The sequence below is a fragment of the Microtus ochrogaster genome, linkage group LG9 (genome assembly GCF_000317375.1).
Source record: "Microtus ochrogaster isolate Prairie Vole_2 linkage group LG9, MicOch1.0, whole genome shotgun sequence".
Taxonomy (NCBI): Eukaryota; Metazoa; Chordata; class Mammalia; order Rodentia; family Cricetidae; genus Microtus; species Microtus ochrogaster.
The window spans coordinates 24,749,743-24,765,482 of NC_022034.1; positions in this window are offsets into that span (position 1 = coordinate 24,749,743).

The following is a 15,740-nucleotide window of genomic DNA, read 5'->3' on the forward strand; positions in this document are numbered from 1 at the left end:
TGGCAGGCTTTCCTGAGTCCCCACGCCTCTTCTAAAGAGAGGCATGGCCTGGAACAGATTGCTTTAATCGGTCTGCTTTTCTGTGCCTTCAATCATAAAGTCTGGCTTAAAACGCCTAGCTCTTGGAAATTTTGAAGATTACATGCGCCTTTCCTGTAACCCAATCTATGGTGCTCAGATTAGCATCACCTGGACCCTTGTTAGGCATTCGGAATCCCAGGACCCGTCTAGGCCTGGGTATCAGCATCTGCATCGTGCTGGCCTCTCATGGTGGTTTGTGTGCACACTGCAGTATAAGCAGAGAACTGGAAGCTTTGAGAGTCATGTAACACCAGGCTGGCTCTTCTTACTACACTGGATACACTTGATGTCCTGTTCCCTTGAGGCTGGCTTTTATTGCAACATGATTTGCTCACACTTTTTACATCTATCTATCTCCTATGTATAGAAAGTTTGAAATCGGGCGGTGGTGGTACAGGCCTTTAATCCCAGCATTCAGGAGGCAGAGGCAGGCGGATCTCTGTGAATTCGAGGCCAGGATGGTCTACAGATTGAGTTCCAGGACAGGCTCCAAAGCTACATAGAGAAACCCTGTCTTGAAAAACAAACAAAAGCAAAAAGAATAGTTTGAAACAAGATGAGGCTGTGGCACAATCAGAGGTGACTGAAAAGTTTCTGCACCCCAATAAGCCTCTCCTCCAAGACAATAATCTAAATCAGACCAAAACAAACCAAATTAGAAAATGTCCAGGTTTAATGAATATCAATGCTCCCGGATGGCTTTCCAGTCCCCAGAGAGGGGTCGGAGAAGGAAGACAAGAAAACCACGTGTTTGTTCTCTGGATTGCTGTTTAAATACCCTGTGGGAGTGGTGTTGAGCATCACTGGGGAAGAGTCATCATTTGACTGACTTTCTCAGGGGTGGAGTTTGGACTGAGGCAACTCTCAGGGGAGGGAACTTGGGGTGGAAATTCCACCCGAACATTCCAGGCTCTTTAGATAAATGGATGCCAGGGGCTAGGGTGAAGCCTAAACCCAAACATTCTAGACTCTATGGGTATATGTATGCCAGGGGCTGGGGTGAGGCTTCCACCCAAACAGTGATGAAGTCAGAGTCACCTTCATGCAGCTTAGGAAAGCCTCCTCCCTCTGACAGGCGTGACCCTAGAGGTGCACAGCTAGTGAACACACACATGCGCACACACGCACACACACGCGCGCGCGCGCGCACACACACACACACACACAGCTGACAATGGCCCCTTTCAGAGCCTGTGGCTTGCCAGAGGCAGAGGGGCCTCAGTCAGTTGTCCTTGAACACCACGTGGCAAGAATGAAAAGTTGAGATCAGATGAGGTCCTGGAACTAGGGCGTTCCATTTGGAGTGAAGGGCAACCTGGAGTCCAGAAAATGCCAACATGGTAGAGGGCGCCATGGGACAGCAGTGTGGGAAGTCACTCTGTGCTTGTTGGTGATTTCTGGGGAAAGATGTGGTTTGACACAAATTGAGGGGTTTATAAAGCATCAGGTGAAATATCAAATACAAGCTGAGCTGCTAGATCCTATCACCAAAATCTGAAATTCTTCAGAATCTGGAGCTTTCTGGTGGTGAAATTATGCTGAAAGTGGGTAGGCCCACAGCAGAAGACCTGTGACCGGATGCAGGCCAGCTGCAGGTATAATAAACACCTGTGACCGGATGCAGGCCAGCTGCAGGTATAATAAATACCTGTGACCGGATGCAGGCCAGCTGCAGGTATAGTAAAGAGGGACTTTACTTTAGAACCATGGCTCCCTCTGAAGCAAGACAGTGTCATCAGGAGCACATGGACACCTACATTTCAGTTAGTCTCCTGTGCCTTCAGAAGGGCCAAGCTGTTGAGCATCTTAGCTAAGCATTTGTTTTAAAGTTAGGGAAGGTCTAGAAAAGTGAAAGGAGAGAGAACATTCCATCGCTGGCTGAGGTATTTGGTTCCCGTCCATGGAACTAAGCAAGGTCATCCACAGACGTTTGCCAAAGGGAGGACACTGGGTGTTTACTTCAATCTCCAAGTACTGGATGTTCGTGCCACTCTGTGTTTTACTGAGCACTAGACGTTTTGCTTTTAAAGAGACTCACAAAGAACTGGGGGCACTAAGCCCACGGGGTCCATAAAAGCTGTGGGATCAGATGGGAAATTCAACTCAAGCATCCTTTACTAAACAAGTAGATGTTTACTGAACACCTGGTCAGCACTGCTGCACAGTTGAACTTCCTTACTCAGTAAGCGAGCCAAGAACCATTTTGTCTAGAGGGGAAAGGGAGAGACGTGGTGACTCAGCCAAACCTCTCCCCGACTTTACCCTGAGCTACACTGCCTCGTTCCAAGGTGTTCAGTGCTTTCCAGATGAGAACTCTGTTTTTCTCCTTTGATGTAATTCATTTTGATATAGTACTACTACTAGGGACTTCCTTGTTTGCTTCACCTGAGTTATCAGTTCCAAATACAGATGTTGAAAAGAAAAAGAGGGAGGAAGAAAAAGAGGAAGAAAAGAACAAAGATAAGGTTAATTTTAGCCCCTGGGCAGTTATTTTTACCTGTTGGCTTCTTGAAGCAGAATCAACATGCCATTCCCCAGATGTGCACATTTGCAGAAGGCATCCCTCAGAAATGTCCAAGCACAACCATCAGAGAGCCCTGAGCGAGCCATCGTGTTGTGGTTCAGCGGTGCCTTCCCTTGTTTTTATGTCTACACTCTTCCTCTGGAGAAGAAGCTATTGGTAAATATTTAATGGACTAAATGAAAGGATAAATAAATAACACAAAGCAACCTGAGTGTTTTAGCTCCTGCCTGTGGGAACTAATGGACCAGGACACCTGGGGGAAGGAAACAAAGACCAGGAGGAAAGACCTCAGACACTGCAAGGAGCAGGCTAGCCCAAAAAAAAAAAGCTCTGCCCAAGGAGCAGGCTAGCCCAAAGCAAAGCTCTGCCCAAGAAGGAGCCAGGAGCTCTGAGACCTTTAGAACAGGCAGTAGAAACAACAGGGGCTGCCACACCTGGAATGTCCTTTCTTGTAACACTGGTGAACAGAAATTTATTCAGCTGCCTTTGAAGAGAAGCTAGCGGCTGCTTTACAAAGAACCAAACAGTAGGTCCCGTTATATTAGAAGTGTGGGGGTTATTTTTGCTTGATTATTTGTTTTTTAAATTCAGGAAATAAGAAAGAAAAGATAACAGTAAAGAAATAGAACAGAATGCAAGGAAAGAGGGCAGAGAAAAAAAGGCGAGAGAGGTAAGAAAAGGGAGGGGACGGAGAGGGAGGGAGAAAGAGGGTGCGTGAGACGTGAGAGCCTGCCCTTACTTTGTAGCTTACTGGGAACTGCACTCATAAGGTAAGGCGAATGCCTCTTGAACGATGGCACTATGCACCAGCCCGTGCTACAAAGGAGACATCCATTTTCTGCTCATGCCTCTGAGAAAAGATGAAGAACTTCCATGGCTGGAGGCAGCTTAGTGATGACCAAGCGCTTAGAGTCGTGTGCCAAGTTGGTTTCAGAAATGGAAAAAGAATGGAGTGCAAAGGCAAGATTTATACTCCTCCTTGGTCCGCAGCCGAAGTCAGCTTCAGTGTGCAAGATTAATCAAGTGTTTTGTGTTCCAATCTGGGCTTGCCTGCTCCAGGACAACTAATATTTAGTAGAAAATGTAGCTGTATATAATCCAAAATATGTGTGTTGTTATGATGTTCGTGTTTTACTTTAAAATATTGTGGCTCACATGGCTGGGGAATGGCTTGGTGGGTAGGGCGACTGCCGCACACGCATGAGACCCTAAGTTCAGGTCCCCAGCATCCACAGAAAAAAAGCCAGGAAGGTAGTGCCTGTCTGCAACCCCAGCACTTGGGAGGTGGAAACTGGTGGACCCCAGGAGGAGCTCACAGGCCAGCCAGCCAAGCCAAATTGATGAGCTCCAGCTTCAGAGAGATCCTGCCTCAAAAACAAGGGGAGAGTGACCAGGAAAGATACCAGGTATCTGCCTCTGACCTCTACCTGTACATACACAGACACACACACAGACACACACACACAGACACACACACACAGACACACACAGAGACACACACGAACATGTACATGCAATACATGCACCACAATAAGTATTTTAGTCTCTATTAGTGTAAGTTGACAAAACCTTGTTATTGTTTATCATTGTAAGTGGAATTTCATGCATTGTAAGTGGTCAGTCACGTGGCTACTTGGATGCCTACACCACAAGGGCTGCACACAATCCCACTATAATCCACACCAGAGGTGGGAAATTAGATTAAGGAATAGTCAATTCAGTCACTCACTGACTGAATTAATGTGATAACAGGCATACAGGTGTGTTAATAGCATGATTTGGGGATACTTTTAGCCCAACAAAACAAATCTAGGAAGGTCTGTGTCCTATACCTTATGTTACAACCTAGTAAAAGATTGGAAGTTTCTGAATTTAAAATCAATTCTGGAGAAGTCAGTGTGTCTTCCCCTAGCAAACTTAGAACTTCTGGGCAAGAATGGTTGTATGACACTATTCCTGGGGAGATAAGAATAACCCTCTACCATACAGATACTGCCTGGGATGGTTTGGATGAAAATGGCCCCCACAGACTCAGAGAATGTTGTTAGTGGAGGTGTGGTTGTGTTGGAATAGGTGTGGTCTTGTTGGAGGGAGTGTGTCCCTGAGGGTGGGCTTTGAGGTTTCAGAAGCTCAAGCCAGGATGAGTGTCGCTCTTTCTTGCCACCCACTTGACGAGCCAGATATAGAACTATTAGCTCCTTCTCCAGCACCATATCTGCCTTCTTGCCACCATGCTTCCTGCCATGATGCTAATGGACTAAACCTCTGAACTATAAGTCAGCCCCAATTAAATGTTTTCCTTTATAAGGGGTGCCCTGCAGTGGTGGAATGTGCTCTTAACCCCAGCCCTCAGGAGGCAGGTAGATCTCTGAGTTCAAGGCCAGCTTGGTCTAGAGAGTGAGTTCCAGGACAGCCAAGGCTACATAAAGAACCCCATTTCAGGGAGAAAAAAAAATAGGAGTTGCTGTGATCATGGTGTCCTTCACACAATAGAATACTGACTAAGACACCACCATAGTCCAAATTGGGAAAGCAAGGATTTTGTGGGAGTTACTTAACGTATAGATTAGGGATTCCTTACAGGAACAGAAAAAGACAACTGCATCACCAAAACCCATTCCAGTGTGAATGATAGCTCCCAAAAGCTGGGAACCTGGAGCGCACTGCACAGCCTACAGGCAGCTCAACAGGCTGGAGAGTCCTTTCCAGGTGACGCAGTTGGCCTGAACATCCTCCAGACAGCTGGACTTGTCTCCGTAGTCTCCTTTCACCCTGACTCCTTTGAGAGTGACTCCCCCGAGTCCTTTCTAGTTATATACTCTCGGGAAAGGAAGGGCCTAGTGAATCTGGTCATCTTCAGGGACTTCCTGGAGCTATTCTGAGTTATTTATTTCCTGTCTTTATGAGCTTTTCTGCAAGACTGCAATGTTTCAAGCTGGAAGGAACCTGCACACCACAGGGGTTGAAGCACTGGAAGTTAGAGATCCAGTGGCTATAGACAGAGCTTGGAGCAGGGGTGTTTGCCTGCCATGTGCTCTGCTCTGGATCCAACCCAGTTTAGGAAACTATCCACAAGCAAAGCTGTTTGCTCCACCTTCTGAGGGTATAACTGCAGTTACAATTGCTTCATACAGTTACACTGGACTGTTCACTATCACAAAGCCTGCTGAACTCTAGGTGACCCTGCAACCATGTCCTCCCCAGGTCTTACAGGGAGGACGCTCCCTGGCAGTCTCACTGAGGGACTGGTACAAAAAGGACAATTCCGTGATGGGTGCAAACTCAAACAAAAGGTTTCCTCCTGTTGATGCTAAAGCTCCTTGGGCTGTCTGAGCAGACGGTTCAGCTCACTTTATGGATCGGCTGAGAGGCATCCCTCTCTGCTGCTTCCCTTGGTACTACCAACAAGATGGTCTCTCTCCAGTGCTCCCCTCTTGCTGGATTTAAATAAAATAAGCTGAGATCGTGACAAGAGAGAGAAGTCATTGCAACATCAGAGCGGTGGTAGTAGCATGATGCTGAAAGCGAGTCTGCCACCTAGTCCTGAGGAAGCGGGGGGGGGGGGGGGGGGGGAGGGAGGACGAGGAGAAAAGTGCAGCTTTCCTTTGCCAGCCATGCAGGAAAGCTGGGGGGGGTGGCAGGCCACTTTGACAGACACAGCAGAGGTGGAGCTGAGAAGACTAGTCAGCTAGCTGCTCTGGAAGCTGGGGAACCAAGAGGGATCTGGCCCTAATAAACACTGGAGCCTGAGCCCTGAGCCTAAAGCACTGCCCAGCCCTAGTGAACAGCAGGACGGAGTCAAGGGAACCCTCAGCAGCCATGACAAGTGTCTGAAGCCCAGCTGAACAGTCTGTACGCCCAGCTGCAAAAGCAACAAAGGATCAGCTGCACGACTGACATCCCAGGGAGAGGCAGAGCCACCTCAAGGGAAAGGAGGGGGCTTGATGGTGGCAGTCAATGCCTCCTGAGAAGCAATGGCTGAGAACGTGGTGGCAGGAAACTTTCACACTGCCAGTCAAGCTGACAGTGATAGAGGCATCTCAAATACACAAGAGCTGTAACATTGATAAAGAGTTAAGGGTCCCAGTACCTCTAAGACCTACACGGGAGCTCTAACATTAGAGGGCTCTACCTGCACACACCTGCAGGATCCCAGCCAGCTGACCATATTAAAGAGAAGCTACCTTTTACCCACATCAAATGAGTCAAGAATTATGCCTTTTCAATGTCCTGAGTCAGTTCACTATACAGAAATAAACAGGTTGAATGAGTAAAATTACTTCTGTCTTCCTGTTGGATTTTCCAGTGGTGAAAAGGCTATCTCAAAAGAGAGTCCCTTGGTCACTAGGCCCCTGAGTGTGGACACTGAACAACTCTACCTACTGTTGACTTTAGCCTGATTCTTGTGACCTCTGAAATAAGCTATCACACAACACTGGCAAGTGGACTCCCAACCATAAAGCTGGTTTCGGTACCACATCTATAGTTCTAGAAAGGACACATAGTGCCACTAACTTGGGAGCAAGTGTTCATATAACAAGATTATGAAAGTCATTTCTCATTCGAGACACCACCAAGAGTCATGTGGTTTTGGAGAGGAAGCATTTTGTTAAAGTAGACACTGACTTACAGGAACATAAACTTGAAATCAATAATTTGGCATCAAGTTATGTCGAATACAGGCTCTCAATATAGTTTCCATTCAGTACTGTTTTCATTAATGCATTATAACTTTGAAAGAAAAATAACCTTGACAAAGTATATTTGATCTGATGTTCTAGAACGTTTGTCTATGGTAACTGTTCATCACACTCAATGTGCAGCCTTAGAAGCCTCAAATGGTACCAAAGATTTCATCTCTTAGTCTTCTTAAGCATTGCTGTGTCCCCTAACCATAAAGAACAATGGTTCCTATGTCCGTCCTTACAGGTTATGAAAGGTCAAAGAAATCAAAAACAGTGACTCAGCATAGCTTCTTAAAATCTACAAAATATAGGTGGGGTGTGTGTAAATGATTAAATAGTGCTAAAAGGGTAATAAAGAGAGCCATAACCTCATTCTTTCAATTATCTTTTATATAATCACCAAAGCATTTTACATCTTACACACAGGCTGCTCTCTTTTGCTTATGACATTCACACAGCCATCTATGGGTTTCTAGCAGCCATTTCGCCAGTGTGTCATGATGAAGCTGGTTTCAGTGATCCTAGGGACTGGGGCAAAGTTCAGAGTGGAAATAGTCCCTATATCATAGAAATTGAAGATTGTAGTCACTTTATAGTCTACTAACATAACCAGATTTACACATAAACCAGCAATGAGTCTGTGGATTTGATCATCTACAGCCAGGCCCTCAGTGTGGGGTACAAATAGCCGACCACAGGACCACATGAACCCCTCATACCACAGGAGTCGAAGGGGTGACCGATGAGAGATGCCCTTACAAGAACTCACTTTGAATAACCTCAGACTAGGAAGGCAAGAGATGTGTCTATCTGAGAAAGCTCAAAACCATCAAAGTTCAAGAAGAATTTCCTATTTCCTAGTCGAGTAGTTGGTAAGATATCTCTGGGGACGTTGTAAACCCTGATCTGAAGCACTGGCCAGTATCTGTGGTGTAAATGGACCCACCTTGACAGCGTTCAAGTTACCAACAGGTTGGTAAGCAGCTCAGGGTGTTCTTGATACTTAGCAGCTGACTCGGACTCTCAGAAGCTAGACTTCTACACACCAGTAACCTCTACTTCCTCTAGCTTCCTCCACCCTGAAGAATCAGGGAAGACAACAGACATCTGTCCTTTGAGAACAGGTCTTCAGAGAGATGGGAAGTGGGAGAATTCTTAACTTCAAATGTTGCTTGGAGTGTTTCGCCTCCATTCTTTCTGCTTAAAAATTTACTTTATTTTTAATTTTGTAGGTGGAGGAGTAGTTGGGTGTGTATTGGGCATGTGTACTCCACATGTATACAGGTGCCCATAGAAGCCTGCAGAGAGTACCAGATCCCCCAGAGTGGAGTTAGAGGCAGCTGTAAGCCACGGGTACAGAGAAACAAACTCAAGGTTTCTGCAACAGTAGTTGGTGTCCTTAATTGCTGAGCCATCTCTCTATCCCTGCTTTTTAATTATAACACAGAACTTTCACACTAGGATGATTCAAAGGATATAAAATCTTCCCAGATTTTCACACGTGTGCATAAATATAAAGTGGTAGCAAATCAATCCTCCCAGTTAGATCAACTATCCAAGAATAAGATAGACGCTGCAGAGATATTATTCCATAGTGGCTGATTTTTTTAAAAAATCTACTCTGAATACTCCTTTCCTTTCATGTGTATCATCATCATTATTTATAATTGTTATTATTGTTATTTTGTTGTTGTCATTGTTGTTGTTGTTATCATGCCTTTATAAGAAAGGCCTCAATATAGCCCAAAGTTCTAAAAATAGCATGAACATTCAATTTATTGGATGAAGTCACTTCCCTAAGATGTCTTTGTGGGGCCTCCACATTTGTCAGCTTCTTCATGAAGGCATGTGTGAAGGTGTGTCTCACTGTGAAAACTCTCAGGAGAGAGCCACAGGGAAAACATCAATTTTTAAAAGCAGGGGGAACACAGTGGTTTCGCTGACCTAAATGGACCTGACAGTTAAATGGGAAGAGACGAGGGAGTTGACCATGAACATTTACTTCAGACACTCTCAGGGTACAGGAGAAAAAAATTTAAACATTGAGTGGAGTCAGACCCCAGGGGTCAGGGTAGGACTAAGCACTTCATCTCCATTCCCCGGGCACTCACTGTGGAGCCTCTGAGGGTAGTCTCTGCTCTTATTATGATTTCTTTCCTTTTCAGACCATCCTCTAGGGATGGAGGTCTCAGAAAGGGCCTCCACATATGCTGTATGCTGGAGACTCATCAAACCGTACACTGAGCAGTTCAACGACACATCACACAATGATGTTCTGGAAGCCACGCTAAGAGGGTGCTTCTCAAGCTGAAGCCTTGACTCCAACACATCGGAAGCTCCAGCAAGAAAACACGGCTTGATAGACACAGCCCATCTGCTCAAATGACATGAAGCTCCAGCGAGAAAACATATCACACCAGGCAGAGCTCAAACGACGCCAGCACATTTCAACCTTCCCAGGAATGCTGGGTTATCCTGTCCTCTTAGCTGATGACCCTCATTCTCACTTCACTGAGAAAACAGAGGCAATTAGAAGAAAAGTTTCCCAGGCTTCTATGAAAGCACACACCCTTGATCCCTTTCAAATATGAACCTGCCCGTCCCCAGCGAGCCTCTCCCTTTTGCAGTAGAGCACAGCCCCTCTACTTCTCTTCTCGAGCTGTGAACCCTCCATTTCAAATCACATGCCCTTCATTTCCTTCACCTTAAATTAGAAAACCAAAGCCCACACTCTTGCTTGATGCTATGTTCCCTTCCAACGCCTCTGTTTCTTCCCTTACAGCAAACCTACCTCGTGTTCAGTCCCTCCCATTCTGTCTTGAGTTCCTCAGTCAGGCCTTGCTCTCAGTTCTCAGAACTCTACTGAACTCTCCTAGTCAAAATTACCAATTGCTTCTGTTATCAAAGTCCATGTTCAGATCTCCTTGATGCTCCTTTACTGTGGGACAATGGTCTTGTACTCTGTAAAGATTTGTCCCTTGTATTGGTTTAATAAAATGCTGATTGGCCAGTAGCCAGGCCTGAAGGATAGGCAGGGTGACCAGAATAGAACTCTGGGAAGAGGAAAGGCTTAGTCTGCAGTCAACACCCAAATACAGAGGAATCAAGATAAGAATGCCTCACTGATAAAAGGTACCAAGTCACGTGGCTAACACAGACAAGAATTATGGGTTAAGATATAACAGTTAGTTAAGAAGTCTAAGCTAATAGACCAAACAGTTATTATAATTAATGTAGGCCTCTATGTATTTGGGACTGAATAGTTGTGAGTCTGGGCGGGACATTCCTTGATCTGTCAGTCATCCCAGCGTGTGGTCAGGCTGTTCATTGGCTCATGCTGAAATTATTCTGCCATGTTCTTGCATGCTGGCTCATCCTTCCTACCCATGGATCACACTCCCTATCCTTGTGATCTGTTTCCATCAAGTCCTCCCACTCTGGCCCTTCCCTCCTACCCATGCTGGTTGCTTCTCCATAATGACTTCGTGTTGGAGGTCCCCAAGGCTCAGACCTTGAATTCTTCCTTTCATTAATTACCTCCACTTCCTGGTAATCTCTTCAAGCCTCTTGCCTTTATATGCTGGTGACTTCTGAATGTGTAACTCCAGAAGAGAGTTCTCCAAAATTCCAGGTTTGTGGAGCCAACGGCCTCTTCCATGTGGCTGTCTCACCCCTCAAACTTAAAAGATCTCAAACTGATCAGCCCTTCCACCAGGAGCTGATCCACCCACAGCCTTCTCCCTCTCAAGTGGGAATAACGCCATCCTTAGGCGCTCAGGCAAAAGCCTTGGAGTCACTCTCAACTCCTTCTCTCAACCGCTTCACAACAATTGGGATAATATGCTGACATCAGTGTCAGACTATATCAAGACTCTAATAAATCTACAATGTCCTTACAGTATGGTCCTAGTCTCTGTCCTCTGTCCCCTGATTTTTTATTTTATTTTATTTTATATTCTTTTTTGAAACAGACTTTCACTAAGTAACCCCAGTTGGTCTGGAACTATGTAGAGTTGCTGGCCTTGGCCTCACAGACCCACCTGCCTCAAGAGTGCAGGGATTCAAGGTGTGTGCCACCACATCTGGACCTCTTTCTCTCACTGAATTCCTGCAGTAGTAACCTACTTGTCTTTTGTCATCCGGGCTTTCCCCTCGTACTTGCTGTAATACATCCTTAAACGGAGTCCATGAAACACAAGGTCTATTGTTTGTTTCTGTTTCAAGTTCTGCTGGGCAGTTGCCTCAGGGGAGGGCATTGCAAGTTCTCCTGGCTGAGGGAAACTAGCTTCCCAGTCAAAGAGATGCTTGGTTCCCTCCCAAGTGTCAAGGTCGACTCCTTCCTATACCATAACCTCAAAAAAAAGCACTACCAAGAGTTTTGAATTCAATTTACTGCTTCAAGGGACCATGCTGCTTCTTTAAGGCAAAGGCAATACACAAGGGCTTTCTTGTCTTTGCTTTTTTTTTTCATAGTTTGAATTTGACATTCTTATGAAACCAAGAATTATTTGAACAAATGCTTTAATTTGATTAAATGCCTTTGTATGGTTTTTTCATCCTTTTTGGTATGCACCTTCATTGCACTTTTAGAAGATAACATGCTATGTATGCTTTTTTCCCCCTCTTGAACACTTTTAGGTTTTGTTTTTATTTAGGAAAAAATTCATACAATATATTTTGATCATGTTCCTTCCTTTCCCCCAACTTCTCCCAGATCCATGCCTCTACCTCCCTCCCCACCCAGCTTCACATAGAGATGTTACTTGAGGTTGAATATGCACAGACGGTGATTGTATCTGTCCCCATGACTATGGAAAGCTAACTAGTCCTCATGCTGGTTCCTGTGTTCATTTTGTTCATCAGATTCCCTAGGGCCTTTCAGACTTTGTGCTGACTTTTCAGTACTGACAAAGGCAAATGAAAGTTTATGCTTGTGGATCTGGACAAAATTAAGCAAAATTAAACAAAACAAAGCCACCTGCAAGTGTCCCCACCACATCCAGAAAGCTGCCATCCTTGCAGTAACTGCTTTTCCCTCACCACCGCGGTTTCTCCCCTGGCTTGATCTGTTCCTAATGGAAGGCTTTCACTGCTACCCAAAGACCTTCGCTCTATTTTCTCTGATTGCAATGTTCTTGCTCTTCGCTAACTCCTGCCCTCCTTGGCATCATCACTCAAACCTCACCCTCGCAATGAGGGTTACTTTCGCCCTGTTTACAGCAACCATCTCCTACCCCAGCTGGCAGATTTTCCTTCCTTTCCTCCATTCTCTTCCTGCTTTCTGCTCTGTTTTCATCTCACACTCTGACATGAGGTTCCGTTCTTTTTAATATTAACTCAATTAGAGACAAATGCTTGCCATTTTTGTTCACTAATGTAATCCCGAATCCTAGAACTGCCTTGCCTAGCCCAAAGCGAGTGTTTTGTGAACACTGATGAATAAGTGGCTTACCCCGGAATGGAGGCTTCAGTTTGGGCCATCCTTTCAGGGAGTGTTCACTGCCTTCTAAGACTTTCCCAATTCTCTACGAGAAAAAAAAAATAAACAAATAAACAAGCTCTCACTAGCAGTGATCGTAAGATCATGCCAGATTGCTTCCATGTTTTGGTTATTTTATTTAAAATGCAATTTTAAGTCATATAAAATTACACCACCATTTCCCCAAAATTTCCTATGTCAGTGTTTCCTAATGCTTTTTTATTCCCCATCTTCACTGTGAACCTCCAAGAATATGTACATTTATATGTTTTCCTCCCATTTCAGGGACTCCTATGGGGTCCCTGCCCCCTATCTGAAGCTCTGGGTGTTTACAGATCTCAGTAATCAGCTTCAGGCACACACATATTCACAGATACATGCTCACCTGGTCTAATTCAGAACTTCTATTGACAGTACATTTTAAAAACCTTTCCCCTTCATCTGATAAGTTGTTGGGATACCTTTTCTTGCTTTACCATTTATGGCGATAACTTTGGAGTGTTTCAGCCCCAAAAGAAACTTACAAATATAGGACAACCATATGTTAATCCTCTGGATACGTGTCATGTTTAAATTTTCACTTCAAGCAAATGGAAGGCAAAATAGAGGTGTGAAAATAATTCCCTGGTCCAAGTATCGAAGGAGAAAAGACCCTGGTCAGAAAAGGGGTCTTAGGAGAAACCAATTCCACTAACACCTTGAGCTTGAGTTCGCTCCCTCAGAACTGGGCTCAGGATAGCCCTGTCCATTCTAGAGAACAAACATTTCCGGGGAGAGCACTGGCTATGTATGTGGTTCAACAAAATGCTCTGGTGCCAGGACCTTGATACTGGCATGTTCAAATGTGATCAGAATGATGCATCCGTCATCCATGGAGGGGCCTATCTTCAGAGCCTTTGTGGAACCCACTTCTGGAACTATCTCAGCAAAGAAAAGAAGGTGTATCCTGGAAAGCTGTTGACAGATGTCTTGTTTCACTTGGACCTGAAACGTGATAGCCAGCATTCTGGAGACTATTCCTCAGCTAAGTGGGAGCAAGCTGCAGTGCTTTCTCTCTGACTGGAAAGGAGAAATGGAGAAATATTTCTGTCCATGGGTATTCCCATGACCAGGGTCTGCTTGGCAGCTTACTTAGAAACCACTGAAAACCTCTGACAGAGGTTATGACACCTCAGCACAAGTCACAGGGAGTGTGCCAATGTCTGGGATCACTGACTTTGGAGTTGTTGTGTCTAGCATGTCCAGTTCTCCAGAGAAGTTTGTAGGCAAGGCATCAGACCAAAGAGTATCATGGTATGTTGGTATTTGGTCCAGCACCCTGGGAAAAAAAAAAGAATGAGGTCCAAAGGTCACCCCAAAAGCTTGCAAGAACCTGGGATGAAGGAATTGGCCAACATGTCTCATTTCTATTGAAGCTAGATTATGAGTGTAGTAAAGGGCCACTTGTTTGTTTTCCCAGCCACTCAGACTCCTGATATAATCACACAGAAACTAAATTATTTAAAACACTGCTCGGCCAATCACTTAAGTGTATTGCTAGCTAGTTCTTACATCTAGTATTAACCTATTTCCAGTGTTTTATATTTTACCATAAGGCTCGTGGCCTACTGGCAAGGTTCCAGTGTATCTGTCTCTGGCTGTGGCTCCATGGCTTCTCCTTGACTCTGCCTCCTTTCTCTCAGCATTCAGTTTAGTTTTCCCCACATGGTTCCACCCTGCCCTATCAACAGGCCAAGGCAGTTTCTTTATTCACCAATGGTATTCACAGAATACAGAGGGGAATCCCACATTACCTCCCTTTCCTATTTAAATAAAAAGGAAGGTTTTAACTTTAACATAGTAAAACTACATATACCAAAACAGGTATCAAGTAAGAATTACAGTTACAACATTTATATCTACCTTATCTTTTATCATAACTAAGGAAACTTTAACTATCTATTCTTCAACTCCATTAAAGACTCCGGAAGGATATAAAGGGCGGGGAGGGGCTATAGGACAATGGTTTTACCCTGTAAAGATTTGTTTCTTGTGCTTGTTTAATAAAATGTTGGTTGACCAGTATCCAGGCAGGAAATAGAGGAAGTGCATGAAAACAAGAGAATTCTGGGAAGAGGCAAGATTTAGTCTGCACTCAACACAGAGGAGGTCAGACACAGAGCAAGCAAGATGAGAATGCCTCACTGATGAAAGTTACCAAGCCACCTGGCTAACACAGAAAAGAATTATGGGTTAAGATGTAAGAACTAGTTAATAAGAAGCGTGAGCTACTAGGCCAACCAGTTTATAATTAATGTAGACCTCTGTGTGTTTCTTTGGGGCTGAATGGCTGACGGACCGGGTGGGACAGAAACTTCAGTCAACACATGAGGCCAGGCTTGCCCACTGCCCAAACTCCATAGTCAGAAGCTTCGAGCAGCTTATCTCAGACAACAAAAAGTTTTAAAGACATGTGAGAATCAAAACCCAGTGCCATTGTCTTTGGCTTCTTAGTCAGCCCTCATTGTGAGCCACATTCAGAGAGTCCGGTTTGAACACATGCTCCATCAGTCCCAGTCCAGCTGGCCTTGGTGAGCTCCCATTAGATCAGCCCCACTGTCTCAGTGGGTGGGTGCACCCCTCGTGGTCCTGACTTCCATGCTCCTCTTCTCCCTCCCTCCCCTCCTCATTGGGACCTTGGGAGCTCAGTCCAGTGCTCCAATGTCGGTCTCTGTCTCTATCTCCATCCATCGGCAGATAAAGGTTCTATGGTGATATGCAAAATATTCATCAGTGTGGCTATAGGATAGGGCCAGTTCAGGCACCCTCTCCTCAGCTGCCCTAGGAACAAGCTGGGGACATCTCCTTGGACACCTGGGAACCTCTCTAGAGTCAAGTCTCTTACCAACCCAAAAATGGCTCCCTTAATTAAGATATATACTTCCCTGCTCCCATATCCACCCTTCCTCAATCCCAACCGTCCCATTCCCCC